Raw genomic sequence first — 9,479 nt, forward strand, 5'->3', positions numbered from 1 at the left:
AGGAACCTTTAAACAATAGCCTTTCTTGATCTATTTTGATGTCTGAAAGATCAGGAAATGGAAAAGCCTCTTGGCCATTTACATGCCATCTAACATCTGTGAGGACCCTCACAGCCTACAAAGCCTGTACTTGTCAGTGTCCCATTTGTGCCTCAGAGCAGATATGACCTGGGCCAGAGAGATTGCAACAACCAGGAATAATACAAAGGCAGCTGCCTGACACGGTTTACGGGAGTCTGATGTGCAGAAATATAGATCTGAGGGTGAGATACACTTGGATTTGAACGATGGGTTTTGTTATCTTGTAGCCTGGTGACCTGACACAGGCTTGGTAACTTCTCTGAACCTTTTTCCTTTCTATAGAACAGTCACAGATTTTGGACAAATTTGATGGGCTAATGGCACATAAACAGTGTCAAGCTTAGATATGTTGTAGTTCTGGTCTCTTTTAATAGTAGATTATCAATCAAAGCAAGAGTTTACAGAATGAGTTTCCACGCAATTAGGGAGTTACTGTTCTGTATTAAAATCTGGCGAAATTAGCTCTATTTCTTTCAAACGACCACAGTAACTTGTTGGAAAAGAACTGCAAATATGATCATATGGAGAAATTGTATTCTCTTAGTAGCTGGTTAGCTACTCAGAGAATTTCTGTGTAGAGAGAAACCTGCTTTAATCTGGGGAGTAGTAGCTGAACCCCCTGGGCCCAGATGGGCCACACCAGACTTCAGAGGAAGAGCAGAGCTGGAGGTCCACCGTACCCTCCATCTCCTTTGAGATGCATAGCCATGTGGGAGGTTAAATCACTGTGAGATGTGTGACGTCAACTTCCTCCCTGGCTCTCCTGCAAAATCTTCACTGAAGGTTAAGATTCTCAGGATTCTTATTAATGGTGGCGTGGAATTGAATCATCCATCCCTGAAGCAAGGGCTCTGTGCCAGTGATACAGTCCCCCGGCTTAAAACTCCTGTTTCTTTGATAGTTTTAGTGGGTTACTTCATGGTTTTACTTCCATAAACGAGTAATTCCCAAACTGTTTATAGTACTCACTTTTTGTCTTCCATGGATTCCTCATCTTGAGTAGTTCTCAAATCTTTAAGGCGTAAATAAGTAAAAGTGGATCTTGTTAAAACAGACCTGATTCCAAAGGTCTGGAGGGGAGGAGGCTGGTGTCTAGCCAAGGTCCGGGCGAAGCCCACGCCGCTCTGCACGCCACCTTTGAGGAGCAAGGTTGTAAAATACTTTTCTCTGGAGGAACCTGGTTTGTTTTAGTGATAATTCATGCCTCATTTGTTGTTACTAAACACCCACCGTGTGTGCTCAGGGATTCTGATCAGCATGAGCTACCCATGCTAGCACCCTGAGAGCGACAGAGCTCAAAGGCGAAGACAGTGCCTGGCAGTCGTAACTGTAAGGCCTGTCCAGGATTTCCTTCAGGTTTCTGAAATACTAAAAGTAACCTTGGGGACTTGCAGCCGCTGTACTATACTCTTAAAAATAGTTAAAATGGTAAATTTTTTGTTATATCTATTTTACCGCCAAACAAAACACTTCTCCTGAGAAAGGCAGGGCCCCATGCCACCTTAGGTGGCTGTTCAAAGAAGAAAAGGCCATACGAGACTTTTCCTTTTGTCTCATCCTTGTGCCTGAGATGTCAAACTTGGTCTTTCTATTTGAGAAGACTGTTTCAAAGGCATTAGGATAAAAATGACTTGTGGACCCTCCAGGTCTCTTGGTTCTGCTGGCTAAAGCAGTGATGAATGAGCGGGGGACCCCAGCTACCAAAGAAGCTACTACTAAGTGGCTTGACTATATGCCAATCGAGTCCATTCTGGGAAAACGGTTGTTCTGACAAGAACCTCCCGAGAGGGAAGCCAGTTAAGAGTGGGACAGAGTCCAGAGCACGGCTGCTGGCCTCACATAGTCGGCATGGCCATGTAGCCTCCAGTCCACCTCCAACTGGGTCATCTGGGCAGATGTAGGGAGCACAGGTCTGTCTCCTGTCTAATTCTCTTTTGTTCTCCTTTGTACCTTGCCCATATCTAAGAAAAACTTACCTGATTATAAATTATATTCACAATTCAGCTATTTAATGTTCACTTTTTGAAAAAATACCTTTTTATCCTCCTTCCATCCATTACCCTCAGGTAGAAAGGTAATCCCCCTGACCATTAGTGTCACATTGCTGTTTGTGTCACCTTCAGGATGTCCATATGTCACAATAGACAGATACTTATTCAACACTTAACTAAGCATAGCTTATGTTTGGGGCTGGGTAAGGCCATGGAGCTACCTGATGAATGGGACCCAGCCCCTGACCCCAGGCACATAGATTTGTGAAAAAGATGACCCTATTTACAGATCATTGTAAAGCAAACGGTAAGTGCAGTGGTGGATATACTCCAGGGCATAATGAGAACATAGAAAAGTGAAAATGAAACCAGTATGGGCTTAGCAAGGAGAGGTGGGGTGAAGTGGGCAGTGGGTTGAGAGAGAAGAAAGGCCAGAGCTGAGAGAGAAGATGGTAGCTGGGAGACTTTCATCTCCTTCCAGCAGGTGAGAGGAAGCTGGACCCAGCTGGTCATGACAGCCTGCACAGTCTCCCTCTTCCTTTGGAGCCTTCTCCAGTAACAGCCCTACCTCCTCCCTGTATTTCTGTGCCTTCTTCCCGTGTTTCCACTGACTGTTGGCCCTGACTTGGCTCTGCTCTCAAACTCACCACGGCTGGCGTCTTTACTCCTCCCTCTCACCACATCCAGCCTTGAGAGGGTACAACCCGGTAGAGATGAGAATCGGAGCATGAAGGAGATCAAAAAATGGTAGAGTGGTTACCAGAGGGTAGGGGGTGGGGGAGGAGGGAAGAGGTAGACAGGGTAAAGGAGATCAAATATAGAGGGATTGGGGGAGGGTGAAGTGGGTGAAGGGGATCAAATATATGGTAGCTGAAGGAAACCGGACTCTGGGTGGTAATCACAATAGAATATATAGATGTCAAATTATAATGTACACCTGAAAATTATATAATTGTATTAACCAATGTTACCCCAATAAAATAGATAGATGATAGATAGATAGATAGATAGATAGATAGATAGATAGATAGATAGATAGATAGATAGATAGATAGATGATAGATAATGGTGGAGAGTCTCCTCTCCCCTTTTCTGGAACCAGCACACTGAGACATGCTGTCTCTGTTGGGTCAAAACAGAATGGTAAAAATAAACGAACCAGTCAAACTGGCTTCTATCCAATGCTGTCAGATGTTACTCCACCTCCCTGCCCAGCAGGCCTGTCAGTCCTGCAGGCCACCACTAAGGAAGGCCACCATCCATCTAATCAATGAAGGCCCTGAGCAGGTACAGTTCCTGGGGACTGTCTGCAGAGCTCAGGACAGTGAGCACAGGCAGCTTTCCATGGCGATTCCCTTGGGTGGAATTGTACTGCGTGTGATCCTCCCCACTCTCTCCTACTCCTGCTACTACCCGCCCAGCACCTTTTCTTCCTTCTCTCCTTCCGCGTGTGCTGCCTTACATTCAGGTGCCAGGGTACCATAGGCCCACCGTGGTACTGTGGATGGCACACAGGCTAAGGCTGGCAACCCCAGCTGGCACTTCCAGACTGGCCTAGAGTCCCATTAAGTACATTTGTCAGTTCCCTGGAAACAAGCTGGAGAAGCAGCCTGCCCCGCAGCTGCACGGCTTTTCTTAGGCACCAAGGGAAGTGGAGTAGAAGTGGTCGTGGGCACAGAGACAGGTGGGCACAGTCGGAATCATATAAACACCAAGGAAATCTGTCCTTTCTCCTTTAGGTTGCTGAGCAGAACAGCGTCCCCCTTCTCTGAGTTTCCATCTTTGGGAGCCTGGCTCCTTCATTTTGGGGATTCTGTCCTATAGGCCAAGTGCTGCTGCCTCCACCAAGCCAACCAGAAGCAAGCACAGGTACTGATTCTCCCGTTTTTGTCCCCCTTCATCTCCAGGGGATACATTCCCAGTGGATGCCTGAAACTGTAGCTAGTATGGAAGCCTATAAATACTGTTGTTTACCTAGATCTACACACCTTTTCACTTAAAGCACTTTGCCGCTTCTCTTTGGCACGTCCGAATTGCCAGCATCACTACTCTTGCACTTTGGGCCATTATTAAGTAAAATAAGGGTTACTTCAACACTAGCACTGCGATCTTGTGACAGTCGATCTGATAACCGAGCTGGCTACTAAGTGACTAATGGGCATGGAGTGTATACAGTGTGGAAACACTGGACAGAGGAATGAGTCTCATCCTGGGCAGGATGGAGCAGGACAGCTGAGATCCTATCACGCTACTCAAAACGGCACACAATTTTAAACTTATGAATTATTTCTAGAATTTTCCATTTAATATTTTCAGCTATAGTTGACTGCTGATAACTGAAACTGTGGAAACTGAAACCGTGGATAAAGGGGGAACAGCAGTGGTGGCAATAAACAGCTAACACTTAATGAGAGCATTTCCCAGGGGTCAGGCTGTCTTGTAAACGCTCTACAGGAATTAGCTCATTTAATCCTCACACAACTCTAGGTATTCGATGCCATACTTATCATCCCCATGTTACATATGTGTATACCGAACACTGAGATCAAAAGTCAGCAATAAAGACTTCGATTCCAGAGTATGTTGTCTTATCTACTATGCTCAACTGGAGAAGATAAGACAAGTACCACTGAACAGGATGGAAAAATGATAAATGCCATTGAAGAGATACAGGGACACTTTCAGGGAAGCTCAGAGAAGCAGGAGATGACAACCACAAAGAAACAATATCAAACAGCTCCTGAGATGGCCTTTGACAAGAGACAGCAGCTCTGAGGAGATGGGCACAGGGGACTTCGTGGTGATAGAACAGCATAAACAGGCAGGAAGTAGGGAAGTGAGGGGCACATGTGGGGAATGTCACACACACACACACACACACACACACACACAGCTGCAGAAGAGCTTAAAAGGGAAGCAGTGGGGGATGCAGGTGGAGTTACAGCTTGTGGCCAGACTGGAAGCCCTGACACTGGGCCATGAGCTTGTACTCTGTGGGCCGGAGAAAAGCCACTGTCAGTCTTAAGCAAGAGCAAATCCTGATAAGAATGCTCTTTTCTGGATAACCAAGTGAGGTTTATAGAAAAGAAGATCGAGCCCAAGGGATTGTTAGGGCACTGAAACTGTTCTGTGTGATATATGATGGTGGATACATGTTATTATACATTTGTCAATAGAATATACAATCCAGGGTGAACCCTAATGGGAACTATGGACTTTAAATAATAATGTATAAATATTTGTCCATCAATTATAACAAACGTATCACACCAGCATGAGATGTTAATAATTGAGGAAATTGTGTGTATGATGTGTAGAGGGGCATGAGTGAATGCTGTACTTTCCAACCAATTTTCTGTAAACCTAAACCTTCTCTTAAAAAACAAAGCCTATTAATTATATAAAAAGAAAAGTCATATTAAATTAGCAATATTATAGGGTAATTGCATTCCTAAGAAAACAGGTTTTTAAACATTGCATTGTAAAAGCAATTATTTCCAAGAGGAAATTGAGAGTTTCAAATGCTCTACTATAATGTTTATTTTTCCTAAAAAATTTCAATAATAAAGGTCATTTTTAATAGTTGAGGGTGTGTGTACAGCCGTAAAATCTTCATATCTGAAAGCGAGCCGGCCTTTGCTAATGTCTGCCCACAATTGATAAGCTCTCTTGGTGAACCAGAGCCAGCAGGAAGGTTGAGTGGCCTTCCACCACTCACGCCCTGAGGCAATGCTGTCACCTTCCTCATCTGTTGGGTTGGTAAACAAAGCCACTCAACTGATCACTTGGCCAAGGCCACAGACTTCTTTTTTCCTCCGAAATGCTGAATCTGATTGCGCCATGCTTCCAATTCTGTTATAATCAATAGTAGTAAATTGTATTCTGTAATCAATCATTGTTATATTCAACTTCTGACAACCCGAGCAGAAGGCCTATAACTGAGTAACTACTCTGTGACAGGCACTATGCCAGGCAAGTGGATCCTTTGAGCAGACAGACAGACAGACTCCAAGGCTAAGGAATCCAGAGAAATCGGCCAGGAAAGCCCACTAAGTATTTTGGTGATTGACCGGGCCAGAGTTGATGAAGTCCAGACAGATCCCGTGGGTTCTCACCTGCCCCCCGAGGAACCCACTTCTCGCTTGGACCAGAGTTCTCAAAGCATGAAACCCAGTGATGGCTCCAGTGGCCACAGGCACTTTGGGGGTTTCAGAAAAAAAAGCAACAAAACAATTGTAGCCACACTTCGTGAATTGGAAGTGGAAGACTGTAATATTTTCACAGAAATCCCGTTTTGTTCTCAGTAACCACTGCATACTTAAATGTTGAGCCTTTTCCTCAAGAACTCCATTAATCAGATTGCCTTAAATAACATTCCGTTAGCAGGGTTCATCCTGGTTATTGTATTTTTCACACCATTTGCTTATTTATGTTGATCAAATTTGCAATCTCTACTATTGCTGTTGGGTTAGATTCAACTCACTTCCAGTTTTAAAAAGGGGATTAGTGGCTCAAAACTGTTCACTGAAGCATAAAATAGTGATGGAGACAGTAAGGTGTATCCATCCTATAGATCAGAATAATCTTATGAACACACAGGTAACTGTGACTCCTGGGTCTAGCAGATCTGCAGGTGTGATGATTTTACACAAAGTGGTTGAAAATTAAAATTGAATAGGAGGACTTTCCACAATGAATATTTGAAAACTGCATTTGATTAGATCAAAGCTCACCTTGCCTAAGCCCCCGCTCGCTCCCAGCAAAGTTGGCAAAGCTGGTCTGAGGACACCACCGAAGGTTTTGAGTCATTCGACAAGCCACGGCAGTGACATTCTAATAAACCAATGGAGTTTTTCCAGTACAAGTACAAAATATTGGTTTCTGGGACAGAGTTAATTAATTTTATTTGGTAAATACAGAGTGAAGACAAAAATGTCCAACCCATTACTCAAAAGTTTTACATATTGAAGCAAACATAGGTATGTTACATTATTGTTAAGAATCTTGTAAAACTGGCTACAGGGTTAATCACATGATATGCTCAGAAAATAAGCAAAATGAGCTATTGGCAAAATAGTTTTATCAGAGATCTTGTTATATAAATACTAACAATATATAATGCAACAAAACATTTCTGTTGTCAGACGCATTATCCATTGTGCACTGGCCCACACTTACACAAATGTTTCCAATCGCAAATATGAGTTAGTTTAAGCCGTTGATATATATGTCGTATATATCCACATGAAGAAGAAAGCCACAGCAATATTTTGTTCCGTTTGTCACTGAAAACACAGCGAAATGCCATTGTGGGGGTGGGCTAGAGACTGAAATAGATGCCCAGGTGTCTATACTGAAGGAACACCTGGAGGGGAGCGATGGGGAAGGCTATTGCTATAGAAATAAAGGAACTGTCTCTGAAGTAGGTCCGCGCATGCTCTCACCCTCAGGGAGAGAGAGAGGAGGGGATGAGGGAGAAGTTGGGGGGAAAAGCATTGTTAGAGAAAAAGTTGTAGGAATTTATCAGAGACAACCTTCTAGTGAGGCTACCTGGTGGCACAACAGTACAGTTAGGATCCCTGGGCAAAAAAAAAAAAAAAAGAATGAATTTAACTGTGTGAATAAGATAAAACAATACTGTTAAAACCACACCTTAACCTGGCCTTTGTAAAGGAATTGGGTGTGACTATTACTTTTCTGTAGTGCATAAGCTCCTCGAAGGCAGAGGGTAATAGAAAAGTACTTCCTTGGAGACTTGCTCTAAATATTAGATAGTGACAAGTCTCTACCTATTTAGACAAAACAAGCTCTTTTCTGAGGAAAACCAAGTTTCCCATCCCACACTACTGAGGCAGATAATAAAAACAAATAATAGAACCAACAATAATATCCTTACAATCAAGTTATGAGGTGGATATTATTTTTTTAAATTTTGTCTTCCTAATTTCATAGTAAGTAGGGAAACAGATTGTATCTCCATGAAATGAGAGCTACCCCCCTGGGCTGTGTAGGACAAAAGATGCTACTGTAGTTAAGCCTTGTATCAGTCATGGCTTGTATTTTCTGTATTCCGATGGGGCTAATTCCTTGAAAAAGAAAACAACTTGCTTATGAGTGTGCCTTGCATAGGCAAACCGACCAATCCCGAGCCTGCACCCCAGCTATATCCTTTATCAGGCTCTCACACTAGAGGCCACTCTCCACCTGCCCTATGACTCCAGGGCCAGGTACCAGACAACTAGGGAAAGCCCTATGCCCCAGAGCCCACTGAGATTATTCAAACCAGCCAATCCTAAGCTTGCTGGCTCTGCCTCACCTATTCTTTCCTTCAGAGCCAATAAAGGCTCTGACCCACGTTTCCCACTCCCACCTCACCTCCTGACAGATCCTGGTGCTTCCAGTTTGTGCGTGCGCGCACACGCACGCACGCACGCACACACACACACGCCATGGGGTGGCATGCTCCCTCTTCTTGGAAACTGTTAGCAGCAATCTTTTCAAGGCAATCATCTCCTGGTCTGTTGACTTTACTGAACCTCAACTTTTCTGTTAATACACTATATTTTTAAAACAAGTCCCTAGTGGGTGGCCCAGGGCAAAGAAGAATCCTGCCCCCTTGGAATCTATCCTCACAGCAGTACAGCCGCTGTTGTCACAAGCACAACCAAAGCCACTCCAGCCACCCTGAAATCGATGGGCTCCCCCACCTGAAGAAGAAGGGATTGGTTCCCTCCTAGGCTGACCAGTTCTGAGCAAAACCTGGCACAGTCTCAATGTTTTCATGGCAGGAGGGCCTGCACTGTGGCTGCTAGGGCAAGGGCAAGCCCACACATTGGATTACAGAGTCGAAGTTGAAATTGAACATGCTCTAGTAGAAATGATATAAGGAGCACCTATACTGGCCATAGATATACTAGATTAGTTGGCGGACTTTTTTACAAAGTCATCACTAATGAAAAAAGCAAGATGCTGAAAGTGAGTACAACATGATCTCTGTCCTGTAAACAATTACTATGAATCTTTTTTATGTGTGTATATATGTACATATATGTCAATATATGCTTATATAAGCACAGAGAAAAATTAACTTGAAGGAGGGGCTAATAAAAGAAGGCAGGGAGGGGGAGGGGCAAAAAAGAAAAACAAAATCATTGAAAAATGCATGTGACAAGATTCCATTTATGCATGATAGCATAATATTTATTATGCTAATGTATATTAGCACATTGTAATTACATATTAAAATGTAGGTTGTGAAACCAGACTGCTTTAAACCCAGATTCACTACTACTTAGCTGTTACATTAGTCATGGTGCTCACCATCAATTTTCTCATCTGTAAAATAGAGACTATAATTGCATCTCTGTCAGGGAGTTGTTGAGAGGATCGAATGGGGTAATACATTTA

General features: G+C 43.5%; 1 protein-coding gene across 1 annotated transcript in view; it reads left to right on the forward strand.

Annotated features, from left to right (window-relative positions):
* Positions 1 to 6: 6 nt before the first annotated feature.
* CUNH9orf153 (chromosome unknown C9orf153 homolog) overlaps positions 7 to 9,479 on the forward strand; it is a 17,885-nt gene continuing 8,412 nt past the window's right edge. The window contains exons 1-2 of the mRNA XM_015592620.2: positions 7 to 2,556; positions 3,812 to 3,941. The gene's annotated coding sequence lies outside the window, so the exon portion shown is untranslated. The remainder of the gene's footprint in view (positions 2,557 to 3,811; positions 3,942 to 9,479) is intronic.

The sequence above is a fragment of the Pteropus alecto genome, unplaced genomic scaffold, assembly GCF_000325575.1.
Source record: "Pteropus alecto unplaced genomic scaffold, ASM32557v1 scaffold206, whole genome shotgun sequence".
Lineage (NCBI taxonomy): Eukaryota > Metazoa > Chordata > Mammalia > Chiroptera > Pteropodidae > Pteropus > Pteropus alecto.